The sequence below is a fragment of the Taudactylus pleione genome, unplaced genomic scaffold (assembly GCF_031769625.1).
Source record: "Taudactylus pleione unplaced genomic scaffold, aTauple2 ptg000154l, whole genome shotgun sequence".
Classification (NCBI taxonomy): Eukaryota; Metazoa; Chordata; class Amphibia; order Anura; family Myobatrachidae; genus Taudactylus; species Taudactylus pleione.
Genome location: NW_028284556.1, coordinates 5671820 through 5692823, shown reverse-complemented (window position 1 = coordinate 5692823; position 21004 = coordinate 5671820). Strand labels below are relative to the sequence as shown.

Genomic DNA, 21004 nt, shown 5'->3' with positions numbered 1-21004 from the left:
CTATGGTTCCTTTTCCATGTATTGTGTTTTTTATGATACTGGACACATAAGGAAAAAGAGAACAAACAGATACGGGAATTATCCAGATTACATATATAAGGAAAGTACCTGTTTTTTTATGATATGTGAACCTCCCGGGGTGGTGCCTAACCCTCCCCCCTAGGGGTGCCTAAGCCTAACCCCCCCTCCCCCAACGCCTAACCCCGCTATGCTCCGTAAACCTAACGCTAAGGGTGCCCCAGACTTACCTCATTCGGGTTGGCGTGCTTCAGCATCAGGATTAAGATAGGCATCAGTATTTCATCAAAATACTGATGCCTATGTCCCTTGGCGGGAATCAACTGTCGGTATTGAGACCAGCGGCATTGTGGCCGTCGGTCTCATAACTACATCCCGTTTGGAGGCCTCCTGGTGCAGATGCTGAGCTTTCAGTGTCGCATGGTGGTGCAATGATTTGTTTTGCGGTCTTGTGGGTTCATGGGAAAACATACTTGTAGGTTAAATGGTACACATACAGTATGGTAGGGGATATATTTTGCAAGCTCCACTGCGACACGGACTGATGTGAATGGCTAAATAGTCTCTGTAGAGCACTTTGTAACATGAGTGTGCTATATAAATAGCTGTTAAAAAATACATTTCAGTTTAAACAACAAGTGGGACTCTCTTCTCTATACAGTACTTGTGCAGGCTAACCTGGCAACAGCACTGGTCAAGCGCAAGACTTGGGGGTCTATGTGCTAAGCCTTGGAGAGAGATAAAGTGGATGGAAATAAAGTACTGACCAATCAGCTCCTGTCATTTTTCAAGCACAGCCTGTTGTTTGTCGACGGCCAGATGAGTAAGTGCTGCAAACCTCTGAGGCCCAGCACAGCAGCCAGCTAAGCTGAACTTCTTTAGTGATGTGCTATGTAAAACACTGGTAAGCACAGATCAATTAGGCAGCTTTGTTACTGGGTCTCACCAGAGGCAAATGCTGGTATATAGAGAAGGGCCACACTGTGCTGATTCTCAAGAAAGGACAAAACAACAATCCTTTGTATAGACTATCACCAGTTGAACATTGTGACCATGTTTGACTTATATCACCTGCCTATTAATTTCTAGTATAAAGAATTGGCTGGAGCAAAAGCATATTTCCACTCTTGGTTTCAGTAATGAAGATGATGATTATCATCATCATCATCATCATTTTGTATTGTGCCACAATTATGCAGCACTATACAGGGAGAATGTCTGTAATTGTCATCAGTTCATGCCCTACTGTAGTCTACAATCTAAAGTCCCTATCACACTTTTATTTTTAGCGTGCTGCCTTCCAGTATGTTTTTGTAGTGTGAGAAGAAACCAACTTTCTTCTCACACTACAAAGAGGAAACCAATGTAAACACGGAAAGAACAAACAAACTTCACATGATAGTGCTGTGGTCAAGAATCAAACTCATGACCCCGTGCTACGAGGCTGCAATGCTAACCACTGTGCCACTACATTGCCCCGGGTTCTGAGTATTGGCCTGTACCACTGGATGCAGAGGATCATGTACCATCAGAGTTCATTAACAAATTTGGCCTGTATGAGTTCAAGTTCAAGCTGTTTGTAATGAATGCAACAGCCCCCTAGTCAATCACCTACTAGGGTTCAAAACATTTGCTCAGTCTTCTTAAATTACATGGGGAAATCATATAGAGCAGGCCTGGCCAACCTGTGGCCCTCCAGCTGTTGTGAAACTACAAGTCTCAGCATAGACTGCTACAGTTTTGCTATTAGGGAATTCTAAAATTGTGGCAGGGTATGCTTGTACTTTCACAACAGCTGGAGAGCCACAGGTTGGCCAGGCCTGATATAGAGAATGTTGAGAAGGTGTTTGGTGCATATATGACAACAGGGTAGATAAAGTAAGAGCAAGATGGGAATGTCAGAGGTGCAGTATTTGGGTCATGGGCTGGTGGGAGGATGAGTTAGTCCAGAACAAGAAATGGAAGAAGCAACGCATGACTGTTATTCCTCAAAGTGTCGGCATTCGTGGGAACATCAAGTTAATACTGATGATTTTTCCCCATCACTAGCACCACAGCTAATGACCCTGAAAGAACAATTTCCCAAGGTGATTAAGTGGACACTGGGCCTGATTCAGACCCGTTCACTAGATGCGTATGCTCGCTCCCAGCGTATGCAAATTCGGCTAAGTGACGGCAAGACAGGCGATCACATGGCAAGGCATAAGCACGCCCACTATGTCTTGGCGTGCGATGGCGGTGTGTATTCAGACGCCCACCAGCCTGTCTTAAGATGCCCACTAGCGTACGTCATCTCCAGGAAGTATATGCAACCATCGGTACATCGGGTTCCATCGGAAGTGAACACAGCACTTGAGGTTGACTATACCCTACCACAAGCACTGCGAGCACTTCAGTGTATAATTCAACCAGGTGACATGTACTATGACGCTGGCTGTTAATTATGCACGCCTCGAAACGGCGTTAAGATGCTCAAGCATGCCTGCGTTCCCACCTCCACTCCCCAATTTCCAGTGGCCTGCCCCTGTGACCACCCACAAACGGCTTGACTTGTCACTCATTCAGCTGGGCTGTCTCTGCTGGACGAGCGAATGCTTCCCGATCGCTCGGTCTAGTTCGCGCACGCGCACTGCGATGCATACGCATGTGCACATTGCAAAACATCGCTCGCTCCGAGCGATCGCTTGCTAGCGAACGGGTCTGAATCAGTCCCACTGTCTTCTTGGCTGTTATTTAAGAGGCCATAGTCAGGCCCTATTTATATGTCCAGCACTTCACTGTGGTGACTGATCACAATCCTTTAAGGTTGCTACACCACACCAGGGGAACAATGGTAAATAGATGTGGTGGAGGACTGGGCTTCAGATTTATGACTTACATTATTCACAAGCAAGGAAAGGCCCACAGCAAAGAAGATGGACCATCCCAGCAAGAGGAATCGGATACCCAGCATGACCTTCAGTAACCCCAGAGTCTGTGGACCCAGAATCTAAATTACTACTGCCCCAAGTTCTGGCTACCTTCTTCTAGAGCTGGTTTTGGCTTAGAGGTGGTGCTAGACACTGGAGCAGGAATCTTGGGAGGTACTTTGACTGAGATATTTAAATATGCTGCTGTATTCCTGAGAGATGTCTATACCTGCAATTATATTTGTAACCAACAGATAAGAGCTAACACTATTAGTCATGACTGTACTGCGTTGAACACACTGTCCCAAGTCAATGCCTGTCATCCAGACGTTCAGTTCCAAAGTAAGTGGTTCAGAGAATCCAGTCAAAACACACCACCTTCAAGAAAGCATTTCCAGGTGGGAGAGAGGGAATCTGGTGTTGGCGGCAAGTATCCTCCATTTATTGGTGGCACCATGGTGGTGCACAGTTGATACATATATCTGGTGAATGTCTGCTGACCAAACAGCAACTGTAAGAGCGGCTAGTAACAGCAGTTTACTGACGAAGTCTAAATCTGTATAAAAAAAACTCCCCGACAGGCTGGCAAAGTAACCCAGTCTGCATTAATCGATACATAATCAGTGCATGATAATTTCTCATCATAGATAGTAACATATGGCTTCAGATAAAGTCTAGTTTTAATTTTCAGAAGCACCAGCTATTGGTCCAGAAAAGTATTTACTAATCCTCAATAATATGGTGGCCAAGACATACGTGTGCTGGGGAAGAGCTGTATTGTGACCAAGCTTTGAGAGAAACCTACATCAATACTGACCCTGACGACCTGGCAGGGCAATCATCAGTCTGCACTGGGAGCTTGCAAAATGACATCTCATCACAGATATCAGGTACCACTTTATAAGCCACTTTACTTATTCTCACTGACTGCCCCCCTATCCTTGTTGTGTATGCAACAGAGCCCGCCTAACTTCCATAGCGAGCAGCAGCGACATCAGTGTTATCTATTTTTTCTCACGCACTGGCCAGCATGACTCTCTCATCAGCATTCTTAAGCTTTGCATGACAGCTGACAGCAGAATTTAAACTTACATTCTCTGTGGTGCCTGCTATTTCTTTATTTTCACACACACTATTGATGTGGTTTCAATGTTGCTGCTAGTTAAATATTCACCTTTATCATTTGTGAGATGTACTGTACTATGTTCTACTATCTCACTTAGGAGGTCTATCATTGTGATACAATCTTCACTTTGAAAGAAAGTCCAGCACAATTTTTGTGTTAAATTAACAATTTTCTGCATACATAAAGTAAAATTTGATTTATGTCCAGAAGAAAAGGTCAAAATTTGCACTCTGGGTCTTTAGCCGCCAAGCTATATTTGCATTATGTTTTTTTTCCTTATTTGATATGTAAATTTAGGAAGTAAACCAATATTCTTCACAGCTATTAAACTAGAGATTTGATACATTGATGTCCAGCTATTACTCTATTTTTTTTTACTTTTTTTGTTATCAGTTACATTGGTATCAGAGCTTCTGTACTACTAGGTTATATTTTGTTTATGATGTGAAAATATATACTGTATATAAAAAAGGCTACAGAGTGTTATCTGCAACCACAGAACTGAATTGATACTATGAATCCATGAATACCTATTTATATTCTGCAGCCAACTCGATGTTTGAATCCCTCATAAATATATACTGTATATGTTTTGACAGTGCTTTTTCAAGTTGCTTTGACTCTGGATGATCAATCTCTATATTATAGAGATTAAAAATGTAGCTGTTTATACATCAGAGTCCACAATTTTAAAACTTCTGTGTTAACATTTGCACCCCAGTGCTTTAAGTTAAATCAACCTATACATATTTACTTATGTGCACATATACTTATATATGTGTATTAATCATATATAGATTTAATAGTAGTGACTAAATCTACCTTGAATTATTGCTGTATTTTCACTGCAATTTTTTTGTGTTGGCTAATGTGTTTATTGCAATATATATATATATATACTGTATAAACACACACACACAGTGTATATTTGTTACAGGGTCACGATTTATCCTCTTGGTGACCATGGTCATATATATCCAATATTTTAAGGGTGAATATTAAAAGTTAAGCTTTCGAATTATAATTATATTTCTTGTCCATGTCAGTGTTTATATCACGATCCTGTTAGGGAGATCTCCAACTGAGTAGCTGGAAGTCAAGGTCCCGGGTTGGGAAATGAACCGGAGGTGAGGGGCCTTGATATACGTCCTCCTCATCCAGATGTTGGTGAGACCTGACCAAAGGCGCGGAGTCTAACCTACCGGGAGGTGTTCCCCAGTGACCCCTCCAATTGGGATTTGGGTTTTAACTGCACCCTGCAGACAAGTCGCGGCCCTTTGGTCAGGTATCCGGTACAAGTGGGAATAGAAGAACACAATCACTGGTGAGACACAGTGGATTAGCACTAACAGAACTAAACTGTGTTTAGAGTGTGCTTGGTGCAGAACCTGAGGTAATGCTGACACAGAGAACAAATAACACGAGACAGTACTTGATGAAGGTACTGAGTACACTAGTTGTGGCTTTAGACGTGGCACTGACACTGGAAGATGGTATCAAGATATGGTACTTGATGATGGTACTGAGTACACACTCTGCGGCTTTAGACACAGCACAGTCACAGAGGAATGGTGGTATCACGAGATGGTACTAGGTGAGGGTACAGAGTACACACTCTGTGGCTATAGACGCAGCACTGTCACAGAGGAATGGTATCACAAGATGGTACTAGGTAAAGGTACAGAGTACACACACTGTGGTTTCAGAGGATGGTATCAAGAGATGGCACTTGGTGAAGTTACTGAGTACACTAGCTGCGGATGAACACTGGAAATAGCTCTGACAAGAGAGGAGCATGGAAACTGGAACGTAGTAACGGTAAGCTTACACAAGAAGAAACGACGTTGTACAGGCAACTTCCTGCTGTCCAGAGCCCTGATATATACCCTAAGGTAGCAGACCATTGGAGGACAGCGTCACCTTACAACAGCCACGATACCATTGGGTAAAGGGTCAGTCAGGCGATGAAGACTGTCATGGCTGCGCCCATGACGGCAACCGCAGTAACCAAGCCACGGAGCAGCACATGGATGTCCAAGCGGTCCCCAGGCACAGGGGCGAATTGGGCCGCTGGGAAACCGGGACACTTCCCGCTGGGCCGGTTCAGAAGTGCCCTAGCCCCCCCTCCGACAAGGGTCAAGAGATGCAGTGTGACTGTTTTTGGCACTTTTGGCCCGATCCGCGGGCTGAGAAGAGGCAGGGAGCGAGCAGTTTTCGTGGGCAGGCTAGCTTTATCCTTCTCCTGCAATCAGCAGTATTGCCGAATGGAGCAGAGGCGGAGCAGGGCTGCGGTTTTGTCATGCTGACTGCCAACAAGTCTGACCTGCACTCACTGTCTGTGACAGTGCGGCTCCACCTCTTAGCTGGGGATGAGTCTGACACTATAAAATTGCCACTTGGCTGGCTCCGCCCCCTCTTCCATGTTAAAGGTTTTCAGTGCAGGCTTATAGAGAAGTGCTCCAGAACTCCTGACACTGCGTTGTTTGTGCAGGTCGAGCATACGGGACACCAAACTCCCCGGGTGCTCGTCTAACAAGACCACCCTCTTATAACTGTGACGTACTGCTCTGGATGTTCTCAGTCTGCTGAAGTGCACTGCAGAGTCAGTGTCAATGAGAGTATCCCCCAATGTCAATTACATTATTATTCCACCCCGAGACTCCGCCCCTTTTTCTTCTCTAAGGCTCCGCCCCATTCCTTTTTTTAACCTATCTCTATAATTTTCCTCTCCCTGAGGCCCCGCCCCATTCTCTCTCCTTACCCAAGTGCCTGGCCCTGGCCCTCTTCTCCAGTCCTGGGCTCAAGCAAGCTGTCTCCACACAGTGAGCAGAGACAAGGGAGCCTTCAGCCAACTGAGGTCAGTATATGGAAGGGGAAGGGTCTATTAAAGCAACTTGTAGGTGGATTGGGGGTGTATTAATATCATGGGAGCACTTTAGTGTTATCAGAGAGGTACATTGAAGTTTGTGTAGTGATATCATGTGAGAGTGTATTAATATTACCCCACACACACACACACACACACACATCATCTAGATTGAGATATAAATATATATATATATATATATATATATATATATTTATATCTCCTAATCTCTATAATCCTGCTCTGTATGGTTATTTATAACACTATCTGGATGTTACCACGGTAACAGTCTCTCCATTGAGCCGTAGTTTATTATATTATGGCCTTTTTCATACACTATATATGTACTTGATATTTCTCATATGTTAATTACATGAATTAAGTCATGTATTTTGATGTCAATTCTAGTCCGATAGTATGTTAGTGATGGGTCACATGGTGTAATTTTGACGTCATCTGGAAGCGTTTGCATACTGGAAGAGACGCCAGATGACACAAGATAATTTACTTGGTGTATGGGGATATAAGGTAAGATTTTTTTGGTGTTTTATTGTATCCCTGATGACAATGTATTACATAGAAACTTTAATGTAAAGGTAGTCTGCTGTTCATTTATTTGAAGTAGCTGAGTGCAGAGCTTGATGTATGCTATCATGGACTCATGGACTCTCTTTGTGAGGGCAGCGGAATAAGGGGTCTATTCACTAAGTCTTGGAGAGAGAAAAAGTGGAGATAAATAAAGTACCAACCAATCAACTTTACAGGCTGTGCTTGAAAAATGACAGGAGCTGATTGGTTGGTACTTTATCTCTCATCAAGGCTTAGTGAATAGACCCATAACATACCCGATTATAATTTGGAGTTCCGTGGACACAGTTACACATACACACACTTACACGCACAGGGGTCTCAAGCAAGTGTCTTGCCTAGGGCCTCATGTTCTCCTAATCCAGCTTTGCTGCCAGACCATCTCTGAATGAGAGACAGGAGGGTTCACAGTGGCAAAAAAAAAAAAGTTGGCACTTCAGGACATGATATGCATTTATTTATACTAAATATTAACAATGTCTTGCTTTGTACTAGTTTCCAGAAATCACTTTGCTGGAACTTGTACTTCTAGACTAGCTATTTGCTTATAAGCGTGTTTTGTATCCATAATGATGCATCAACAATGGTGCACTGTACATACATACAACTTGCTTCACATTAATAAGAAGAAGATTGTAGAGGTGAATTTAGGGCCTGATTCTGAGTTGGACTCAGCTGCGTCCATGTCTGCATCTTTTGCTGGTCGCTTGCCTGCGACTTTATGCAAATGCCATTACATAGCTCTTCCCTGGTCTACAGCCATACAAAAGGGACACCCATTTATAGTATCTGTAGACGATGTAATACCACCTGGTGCTTCTTTAGACGCCACCATTGATCGGTCCATGGAAACTTGCACCAGCCCTATGGTAGGTGCAGTGCCTCCATCCGAGTATAGCCTCCAATGTGATGTATGTTGAGTGTCTGTGTACACAGCCACTTTCATTGACACACCCACGACACTGATAACATGTTCATAAGAAGTACCATCTACATGCACATGAATAGCCACTTACCAGTCATGACCCAACCCTGGTTTTGCCTATCACATTGGCCATAATTAATTTTATTTGGTTCTGGCCATCAACCCATAGCACCCAGTTTCGGAACCACTGGTATAAAGTATACATCTTTCCAGAAGACAGATCCCGCCCCCTGCACAGACCTCACCACTTGTCAAATCTCTGACCCCCCTCCCCCATTCTGGGCTGCTTCCATCAATTTCCCGGGCTGGTTTTTCATCCCAGTCCGGCCCTGCCCAGGCATAATCCTCAGCGTGTCACTCGCCGCCGCACCTGACGGTGAGTGACGGCCGATCCTAGGCCGCAACCTGACAGTTTATAAGTGTGCCCCATCAAGAGAGTTTTTTATTTTTTTACTTAAATGCGATCCCCCCCTCAGAGTACTTCGTACCACCAATGTATTGGTTTACATTTTTACATTTATTTCATTAGCAGTTGGTCCTTATAAAATTTTTGTTACATGTTTTTGTTTACTTTCCTGTAAGGAATCAAACCCCCTCCCCCCCAGTTTAGATTTAAAATGCTCAATCTGCAACCATCTCTTTATGCTACTACTTGAGACTGTGAGGTATTTTAATATCTTTTCTCTGTATTGTATAATACGCGCCTGTGTCATCATATCGGGCAGGATTTGTAAGGGGGGTTCCATATATGCATAATGCCGCAATTATTGGGTCGAGGAGGAGGGCGCACCCCTCCTCATAGGCAGCGCCGAAACTAAGATTTTTGTCACCTGGGGCTAATTTGTCGTTCCCCCCGACCATCATAAGATGACCATTTCTGACATAAATTTAATATCCATCCCTTAAAAATATTAGTTAAGCTTTCTTAAATAAAACCATCAAATGTCCAAATTATTTTGTAAAAATTACAAATATCGACAGAACAAACTTATTACACTGTACACATAATGCCACATATTGTAATGCCCTTTTATTATTATTATTATTATCATTTATTTATATGGCGCCACAAGTGTTCCGCAGCACCTTACAAAGTACATAAACAAATTGTACACAAGCGACTTACAGAACAATACAATACAGGACCAGGACATGGATAATATACATTGCTACATTAGCGACCATTACCCCCAGATAAGCAACAGAGCATAAGCAACCAAGTGTTAGGTGCCCTAGTGGTGAGTAAGAAGTAGATGAAACTAAAGTAAGGAGAAGCACAAGAGGGTAGAGGGCCCTGCTCGTAAGAGCTTACATTCTAAAATTCCTTTACACATAATGCCACATACAGGGCCGGCTCCAGGGCTAATAGCGCCCTGTGCAGGCCGAGTGCCGTGCGCTTATCGCGCATGGCACAGCCGCGCGCGACCAAAATTGGGGACGTGGCCTAATTACCATAGGCCACGCCTCCTTATGTGACGTTATCTGAGGGGTGGGCGTGCCCACACGGCACGCCTCCAAATAACGTCAGGCTGGGGGGAGTCTCACTAGTTGGGCTTCCCCCAGCCCTCTCACGGCACTAAATGGATGCCACGCGCATGTGCATAGCATCCATTCAGACTCCGGGGTCCCGGCACAGCAGCACAGCTGCGTTTTGACCACCCACAGGACACTTCGGCCCACGGGTGGAACAGCGGGACATTACTGTCCCGCTGAAATCGGGATGCTGGGGAAGGGTGCGCTGTCTATGTGTGGCGCCCCTGTTCGACCATTCAGGTTGAACACCCCTAGAGCCGGTCCTGGCCACATTTTGTAATGCCCTTTATACATAATGCCACATATAATGCTCTTTACACATAATGCCACATATTGTAATGCCCTTTACACATAATGCCATTTACACATAATGCCACCCCCTGCAGCAGTGCCCCTATAGTAATGCCCCCTGCAGCAGTGCCCCTATAGTAATGCCCCCTGTAGTAGTGCCCCTATAGTAATGCCCCCTGAGGTAATGCCCCCGTAAAGCTCCCTGTAGTGCCACTTACACAGGAAAAAAAAAAAACAATACTTACCTTAAACTCTGCTCCAGCATCCGCCGCCGCCGTCCGGTCTGCCTGACTGCTCCTCGGAACTATGGGAAAGAGGTCATGACGTCTCTCCCATAGCGCCCATGCGGGGAGCCGGAAGCTGGAGTTCAGGACAGAACTCCAGCCTCCGGCTACAACTGTGCTGCCAGCGAGCGCCCGGCAAATGGAGCCTCCCTGCGGCGCCGGGTTGAGGTGCCCTGGGGGTCACTGGCGGCGGGTGCAGCGGCGCTGTCGGATGCAGGGGCCATGGGCCCCTAATCCGGCACCCATTGCACACGCACCTCCAGGCCCCTAGTTGCGGCCCTGCTATAGGCCCACAAATCTTGGCTTTTATGCCACAAGGGAACTGGCCTCTGATCGTGGTTCTCGAAATAATGTCAATTTTTATTCAGAAAATTAACAGGTCTTTATGGAGATTGGTTATTGTCAACCTGTGACAAAGACACATATGTAGCTATGAAATCATCTGTGCGATATGTCTCTGCCTTTCATCCATACTTGCCGACTTTCTGGATGACCCCTCAGTCACGATCGTGTCATTGTGGCCCCATCCCGTTATGCAATTCGATATTAGTGGCATTGCAAAGCGGTAATGAGGCTACGAGTAATGGAATGAGGTTACGATGATGCAATTCAGCACAAATCGCGTCATCGTCTACACATTTAACTCTGTAAATGGGCGGCGCCGGGTGGACGCAGGCAGCTCCTGGAGACTTAAATACTCTTCCAGATGGCTGGGATCGCCACTAAAGATTTGGGAGTCTCCTGGCCATTCCAGGAGAGTAGGCAAGTCTGCGTCAAACTTGCCTACTTTTATTTTCTCCTTCCCGGGAGAAGCCCGGGGAAGAGAAGCAGTGCGATGGGGGCGAGGCCTGACGGGTTACGTCATTAAGTCCTGCCCCCTTCATGGGAGATTGCCGCAATTACCGCAAATTTAAATAGGGGAGGGGCTAAATGGTGCGATTCATGTTAGAATTGCGTCATTAAGCCCCGCCCCCTACACGGGGACAACCGATCACTGCGGAAATTCTCCCCATTCTGCCCACTTCACTAGGAAGTGGGCAGAATGCGGGAGAAATGCCTACCCTTCCGGAGGTGCGGGGGGTTACCCGAAAAATCGGGAGCCTCCCGCGAATTCCTGAAGGGTAGGCATGTATGGTTTGTTTTCATCTCTATAACACTAAATAGTCCCTCATTAAATGAATACATGGTTTGTAATAATAATAACAATAATAACAACATAATTTTCAGTTTTGTAAACGTACAGTTTGACTGTAAGTCAAACTGTACTTTCTGGCAAATACAAATATATATTATTAATATACAGATCAATAACTAGGGGTGTGCAAGTGGAGCCACTGCACAGAGCGCAGGTCCCTGTGGGCGGCACAGTCGTTGCCCCACGGCACTTGCATGTGGCTTGCAGGGCGCCTGGAATGTGACCCGGTCAAAATCCCGACAGTTGGGATGCTGGTGCTTTGAATGCTGATGTCGGAATCCCGATACCTTTTAGAATACCTGCGCCGGTATCCCGACGGTAAGTACTGCGGTTAGGGGGAGGGTTAGGCACTAAGGGGGGAATGTTAGGTTTATGGTGTGGGGAGAGGGAAGTTAGGTTTAGGCACCAGGGAGGGAGGGTTAGGGGTAAGGAGAGGGGAAGGGTTAGGACACTGACTGACAAGTGTTGGTACCCTAACCCTGTCAGGATGCCAGCATCAAGACTCTGACCACCGTGAGCGCCAGCATCCCATACCTAACCCCCTGGAACGTGCACCCTTCAGCCACTAGCGCTACTGCAAAGCTGCCAGGACAGGATCTCAGAGAATTCTGAATACACTCCGGGCAGCGGAATATGCTCTATATACTGGATTGGCATTCCTGCACTTGACATGAAAATGATGTCACGTGCTTAGGGGGCAGGGCCAGAACAGGGTGGCATAGAGCCCTGTTATGACATTGTTTCAGAGTTGCCGACTTCTAGCTCCCTCCTTCCGGGAGGGAGCTGTCGGGTGTCCTCAGCAGGGGGCGTGTCACATCAAAAGGGGGCGTGGTCCGAAACACGATGCATCAACGTGGGGCAGGGCATAGGCGTGACAGCGCGATAGCGTCAACACGGCCCCGCCCCCTTATCACAATGCATAGATAAATTACATTGTGAAGCAGGGGGCGGGGCCACAGTGACGCGATTCAGCGCGAATCGCGTCACCCCCTCCCCACTTGCTGCCGGGGATTATACTGTATTCACGGGGGTGGCCAGATGGATCGCCGGGGACCGGGAGGCTTGCCTGCCTTTCCGGGGGGCCGGGAGCCACACCCGATTTTCTGGAGGATCCAGGCCAAATTGAGGGGGTAGGCAAGTATGCATTGTTTATATATTAAAAGTTAATTGTAGAGCGCACATATTATGCAGCTCTTTACAGAGAATATTTCAGTCATTGACATTAGTGCATACAGTATATACAAATATATAAAAATATGAAGACAGATAACTAGGCCAGTCAAGGCATAAGTGCTTGATAATTCTCCATGAGAGGTTGATATAAAATATATTGCCTCTCATTCCTTACAAATACAGTATATGTTAGGATAGTTTTAACATGCAGGTGTGACCATAAAAATCTTATTGCCTTTAGACAGGATACCATTTCCTTCTAAATGCGTGTTTTACAGGTGACATCAAAAAATACAGATGTGCTTAAGATATAGATTTATATAGGTCTTCTGTGGGTTAGGAATGTTGTATGCCAAGGAGTTTGAGCTTACAAGAAATACATGTTTTACTGTTCTGACATCATTCTAACTGTAGGGGAGATGCTCTAATTAAAGGCAGGTTAAGTTATAGGTAAAAAAACAACAGCCTGTTCTTTAGTTTACTTGAAAATGTGTATGTTCAGAGAATAAGCCACAAAATATTTCATTTTTAAAACGTACATACTCAATTACTAATTTTAGACCTGTATTACATTAAATACTATATATGCCTCTCTTTTCATTTGCACTTTAGTAAAACTGTTTATAACACAAATGCTACAGGAACTCCAATACTATATGTTTTTCATTTGAATGTGACTAAATTCAATATTTAGGGTGGCATGGAGCCTGTGTGTGAGCTGAGGTTGAGAGTTAAAGAGCAGTGATGGCTACAGCACAAGGGGTCCCCCTCTGAAATTCATTGGATGGGGGATGACCTCAACAGGGAGCTGTTTGTTTCCAGTGTTGGCCAATGGTAAGGCAAGGGTTAACCTGTAAGCGCATGCATCCCTGAAATAATAGCAATCTCCCAGACTCCCTGAAGAGTCTAGCAATCTCCCTGATTGTACCCGATCTCCAATATGTATCTGTTATATAAACCCCCCTCCCCCCCAGAGATATATACATTCAAATAGGATCATTAGTATAATTTCCCTGCGTTGGTTATAAAGCACAATGATCCCTATGGCTACATGCATTTTCTGAAAAGTATCAGTGTGTTTCCATACTTAATTTTCATTCTTTCTAACTGCTTAACCATTTAACTGATGATTTTTTTTCCCTGTAAACTGCTCAAAATGTGTTGCTTTTTATTATTTAATTAAGTTTAAAATATATTTTTTATAAATTTAATTATTTTATTTTAAAAATATTTATCTATGGGGTGTTTTACTACCCCTCCATCCCCCTGTGTCCATAGGCCCCCATTATAAAATAACTTCCCACCCCCTATAGGCAATAGACCCCCCAGATATCAGCCAAATGGTGCTTGGGGGGGAACAAAGTGATCCCCGGGATATGCACCCTACAGTGACACTTACCTGCGTTTGAAAAAGCATTTCCGGGAGATTGTGAAAACAACACCTATGAGCGCGGCGGTAAAGTGGGCGTTTACTGCTACATCTGAGAGGTGTACCATAAACCTGACTTATATCCAATTGTAAACTAGCTCAAAAGCAGTCAGTAAGATCTATGTGTTGATGAAAACACACTGATACTTTTTAGAAAATGCATGTAGCCATAGGGATCATTGTGCCTTATAACCAATGCAGGGAAATGATACTAATGATCCCCCATTTGAATACGATGGTTGTTTATTGAAAACTTTGAAACATTAGTAAAAGTTGTCAAGATCTGTGATATCTCTGACATTTTAGGAATGATAAATAACAGCAATACTTAAATGCATCATAATCCGGCGGAAAAAAAAATAGCTTGATATGCTCCATATCAAGGTATGTTAATCATTTCTTATTGTTCCAATGTTACTGTGTTCTCCTATCTCAGGGATCTAGCTGTGATCTGGGATAACAGGTTTCCATATCTCAGCTACTCCACTGTAAAGCCAATTGTCCACTGGGAATACAGGGCTTCTATAAGAGGATTTAGAAAGAAGCCCAATTATGTCTGTTTTCTTTCTAAACCTTTTTTCTAAATAACTTACAACTTTACAACATTGTCTTTTTATCTGTTGCTAACTTTAACTATAGTATATTCTCACAGAATGGCTTAGGCTGCTTATCTGATGAGCTGGAATCTTAAAGCTGCTTCATATTATTTACAAGTGTATCTAACTCTTGTAAGCCGAGTGTCTTGGCCTAAGCTCTGATACTGGTTCGGTCTTTCTGTTGATTGTTAGAGATAGATTTCTGGAGCATTGGTTTTACCCCAAAAATGAAGAAAAAGGAAATAACAGAATATCACCTTAAAAGATTCACTTAAGAAAAATCTATGTCCAAGCTACTATTATTATAGAACTGGTTAAGGGTTTCTATGTTTTTTCATAAATTATTTAATTGATTAAATAGTTAAGCTGGCTCTCATCATAACTACTGAATAAATCAAACAAAAGTAGCCCACAACTATTCTGCAGGGGTTGGGTGGGAATGCTGGCACTCAGGAAGGATCCCAGCTCTCAGAAACCTGACTGGATTACAATGTCGATACAGAGAGGTAACACAGAGGGTTAGGTACACCTTACCCTCCCCCACCGCCTTACCGTCCCCCCCCACAGCTAAACCGTAACCCTCCACCCAGTGCCTAACCCTAACCGTTGGGATGTCTGATATATAGCAGTAGCAGATTAAAAACTTTTAAAGATATATTATGATCTCACTTCTTAGCACGATTTGAAGGGTAAGACCTGTACCTCACCACTGATAAGTCAAAGAATTAGATGCTCCTGGTAATAGTTTACAGCTCTATAGGAACTTGTCCAAAACTACAACAAAAAGCGATACAACACTCTAAAAATGGACCACATACAGATGTGTCCTTGCTCATCTAGCCTCAATCATGCATCACGATATGCCTGGAGTGAGTGAGCCACCAGGTCCCATGCAGTCTGCTAGCGTTGGGCATCCTTTTTTGCCTAGAATGCGTCTACTGTACGTCGCAATATGGTGGGACTAGGATGCACCAGGAGACTGTGCTGATTAATTTGATATGCGACACTTGTATATCTGTGTGCGACTGAGTCTGTAAAGGAACCTTAGTGGGGAAAAAAGCTGCAGCCGCTGCATCGTAGCACTTCGCATGCTGATACAGACAGATATAAAAGTGTCGCACAGCAAATTAATCAGCAGGCTCCTGGTGCATCCTTGCTACATGGCTTTGCAACTTAGACACATTTAGGTGACGCCTCTCTTGTGCCATCATGGCCCAGCTCTCTATAAAATGCTGAAATAATCAAAATTTTAAAGCGCGGGGGATACACACACAATGGCACTATTCAGCGCAAAATGTATAATCGAGTCTCTCAAACCATCACTTTACTTGGAATGTGGGCGGCAGCAGGCAGACTCTAAGAGAATTGCCTACTTTTCCAGGTGTCTGGAAGAGCCACCCGAGATTCGAGTCTCCTGGGCATTCCAAGAGCGTAGGCAAGTACGTTGTAGGAGATTTAGCTATGGCAAAGTTCATTGACTAATCCTGTCAACTGCCATTGTGTAATGAACCGGTGAGCAGTGACCCCTATAATAGTCACTTCTGTCTGTTCACAGTTCAGTTCACGGGAAATGCTCCATGCAATATTTTAGATGCTTCAACATGCACCAAGCAGTGAAATGGCAAGGGTGGCTGGCATAGGTAACAATAATTACTTATGATAACTGCATTTTATGTTGCAGGTAATCAAGGCCAGAACAAGGGATGTGAATGCAGTGCAAGGTGCAAGACCAAGGGGGCGTCACCACTGCCGCCCGGGTGGTACCTGAATTTGTAATGCGGCCGACCATAAAGGGAAACTGTAGGTAATGCTCCAATCTAATAACAGTGTCTGTAGAAAAATGTATCAACTTTTATATTCAATGACATTTAAGTGGGCAGCAAGGTGACTCAGTGGTGAGCTTGTGGCCTTACACCACTGGTGTACTGCATTTGCAATTGGTTTGCATGTTATCCTTATGTCTGTGAGGGGTTCCTCCCATGATCCATATATTTTCTGGTAAGCTAAGTGGCTTTTAGCTAAATTGATCCTACTATGTTTTATGTGCCTACTAGCTTATATGCCCGGTTTCTCACCTGTAGACCTTAGATATTTACGATTTCCATTTACTTCATCCTATTTTAACTTAACTTATATGCTTAGTTAATTTTATGCCTCTGGGATAACGGAGCATAGTAGTATACATTTGAATAAATTGAGTTTTTTTTAAATTTTCCTTAATATGAAGGTGGGTTATAAGACGTATGTAAAGCTTTGTTTTTCTCTACCTAAGGTTTTCTTTGTAAACCACATTGGTGATTCTCTCCTCAGATGCTAGGATCACCAGGCCACGTAGAAACACCTAAGTGAGAAGCAGTCCTACCTCAAATCAATCCCTGCCACCTTCAGTGACTGCCCCTGGTGATTGTTCATTGCCACTGTAAAGCAGACCTTGAGGGGGAACTGCAGCCTCTTCAAACTCAAAGGGGTACTCTGATGGTATGAGTGGTATGCGTGGTATGAACACCAACTCCCATTAACATTCAAAAACTCAATTGCCATGTTTGAAATCCAAATAATAATCAAGTGAAGTACCGTATTACGATCCAAAATTAAGGTAAGTTTTCAATATTCAAATGCAAATCAAGTGATATTTCTAAAAAGTCTTTGGCAGCTCTAGGGGTGGGGCTGTAGCGCAGTCCAATATTCAAACAGGGGAGACACATCAACTGTCACCCCAAATGCTGCCAAACATCACTGGCAATTGGTGTGGCTCCTCTATTTGAATATTGGCATCCACACCTCTGGAGCCACCACTCGTCCTAGACTGGAATGAAACTTGGCGTGAAAAAAAAAGGCGGGCGCTGCATTGTGGCATTCCTATACAGATCAGACACAGTCGCATACGGATATACAAGTGTCACATATCTAATTGATAAGCCTCACAAAAAGGTTTTTTTACATCGCGTTGAAACGAAGATGCACATTCAAGCAAAAAAGACACTCAGCACAAGCAGACTAGCTCGGGACCTGGTGCACCGAGAAGGACTGTTTGGCACGACAGCGGCAATGGTGAATGAGGACACATCTGTAAGTGCAGCACATAAATGCTGACACCTCTATAGCACACTTATACATAAACACACTGGATAATCAATTTATACACCTTTTCTTTTATTAGTTAGTCCATTGACTACTCTAGGTAAAACAGTTCCCAAGACACTATCAGAGCTGAGAGGATATGTAAAGAAGTACTAACAATTTTTTTATTTTTTTTATTAACAAAAACATTTTAATATTAAATGTATTCTCTAAAATGGACCACAATAAAGTACACATTGATTAGAACCAAAACACGAACTCATTGAGAAATACATATGTTAAGCCATGAGCAATAGTGAAAATAGCCATATCCTGGGGAAGTTCAAACTGGTTATACTTAGGATGGAATGTGCTACACCGGAGGGTCAATACTAAATATGGAGTGAAGATAAATGGTTTCTGTAAATGACTGAGAACAATAAAACACAAGAATCAGATGTTGGACACATGCCTTTGAGGAAATGATCAAAACACAAATTGTATAAATTAAGCATATAAGACATTTCATTTCTTGTCTTGAGGATACATGAATCATACTGGTAATATGTAGATGAATTTTCCTAAGCATCACATAGTAATGTTTTAATTGAACATGTGGCTATAGTTTTTACTGCAAAGTTCCATAAAGCTATCCATTGTACCTAAGGAAAAGCATTGAAGATGATTAAGCAGTATATTTATAAAGCAGTGATGACCCCTTTATCTTGCTTTTTGGCTAGAGAAAAAGGTTATCACTGCTTCCTCCTATTTAAGAGGTTAAAGTGCAGATAAATCATGGATTTCTGTCACAAGCCGCCGCACTGCTAATGCTGTGCAAAGCAAACGCCGGGGAAGCGTTCGCTGATAACGCTGAGACACAGGTCGCACCCCAGCACCTGTTGCTTGTGTCAACCCGGCAGCACTGGCTGCACTTCAGCGTCCTCAGGGTCCGATTCAGACCTGCTCACGAGCACATGGCGCTCGCAAGCGGGTCGATGGCCAGGCAGTGCGTGCGCAAGCCCCGGAGCGAGTGAGAACTTCCCTCGCTCGGGGCTCGCAGCAAAACGCGGTGGCTGTCGATGTTGATTGGCAGCTTGCCCCGTTTTGTAGGCGGGTCGGGGGGTGGAACGCCTGCCGTTTGGGGGCGGCCTACTGACATCACATGTGATGTCAGTAGTGAACTTCCTGCTCTATTAAAGCAGGAAGCTCACTGGGGCTTGCGATGGACGAGACCCTACCACAAGGGTCTCGTCACAAGCCCGATGGTTGCGACCATCGTGACCATTGCCAGGCCGCCCGCTCAAGCTATGGGTGGTCACCCACAGCTTAGCAAGCAGCCAGGAGGTCGGAGATAAAAAAAAAAACAGACCGCCCTGATTTAGAGCGAGAGCTCGCAAATAGCGAGTGCTCTGAATCAGGGCCTCAGCACGCAAGTCAGCGTACTCACTCTTGTGCCAACCCGGCGGCACAGGCCACACTCCAGTGTCCTCAGTTTGCAAGTCAGTGTACTCGCACTTGTGTCAACCCGCGGCACAGGCCACACTCCAGAACCAGTGGCTTGTGTCAACCTGACGGTACAGCTCGCAATCCAGCGTGTTTCCTACAGTCTTCTGTTACAGCAGCCAGCCAAGGCGCTTCCGGTCCTCAAGGTTGCTACCGGCCCAAAGGCCGCATCTCATCTTCAGGCCCACAGGCCATGCACAGCCAAGGCACTTCCAGCCCTCAAGGCTGCTACCGGCCCAAAGGCTGCATCTCATCTTCAGGCCCACAGGCCACAGCCAGCCATGGCACTACCAGCACTCAAGGCTGTTACAGGCCCAAAGGCCGCAACAGATCCCACAAGCTCACAAGCTTCAGCCACTCTTTCCTATCAGTGGTTTAAGCTGCTACACGGCCGCATCTAGCCAAGATATACCAGCCCTCAAGGCGGTTGCAGTACTTTCTTATTTACATATATCCACCGTCCTTAACAATTTCTCTTGTGGTACCTCTTGTTTCGCAAGATACTGCATTTAACAAGTGGCGGAAAGTGAAGAGAACCTTCAGATGGTGTTACCCAACTTATACCATTCAGTGGGGGAATCCCCTCCATGTCATGTCTCAATTGAGTATATGACCTGAATTCATCACCACCATTGTGACTGCTGGCGAGTTGTGGAAAACCAATGCTTAGTAGTGGGGTTTTTGCTGAGGCATGGCATATTGCTTAAATAACACATTCTATAAGGGAGCGATATGAAGTAATATGGAATATTAATTTGCATGGGAATATCTTAACTGACAATAAACAGACTCCTCAATAGTGTATGGAATTCATTAAAATTGGATTAAAAGGATAAAGGGAGATAATTTATTAAGGTAATATCTCTCGTTAATCATTCTTCAGATGGCGTAGGATGGATAGGGCTGGAGTGATGTCTGCACATATGCAGTATCCAAACTGCCAGAAAATGGATAGCGACAGCTATCACTATACTGCAAAAATCTTTGCCAGGACAGGCTCCTATCGGAGCAAAGGATTTTCATTACATACTCACATAAGCATATTATTTTAATTGATGCGATAAGAAGTTATACTTTTTAGGGGACCTACTGCCGCCAATGATAAATATACAGCATAGTTTTGAATTGGTTTATAGATTTAGAAATAGAAAGCAACAACCATTACATTTAGAGAGACTGGAATAATCCAGTAATTGGTTAAAAGCGTGCCTACCTATATTATATTGTGAAGGGTGTGGTAAATGGATAACACAGACTCAAGTGGGATACCATTAATTCTACTGAAGCTTACTCCCTTGGTGCCTGTAACATTATAAAACAATTCTATGAATAGCCTTTTCAACCTGATTATGTCCTTCACAACCCAGTGTTGAAACTTTATTCTATCCTTGGTTAGAGAATACAATACATACAGTTAATGAAAGCGTAGTGCAGTGCATATGGTCAGCGAGTGTCATCATATATCACCTATTGGAAGCTGATGGTCTTATGTACGATTATAAAGAGCT

At 44.2% G+C, this 21004-nt stretch overlaps 1 protein-coding gene across 1 annotated transcript in view; it reads right to left on the bottom strand.

Moving 5' to 3' along the window:
- SMYD3 (SET and MYND domain containing 3) overlaps positions 1–21004 on the bottom strand; it is a 1005705-nt gene that overhangs the window by 528998 nt on the left and 455703 nt on the right. The window lies entirely within an intron of this gene.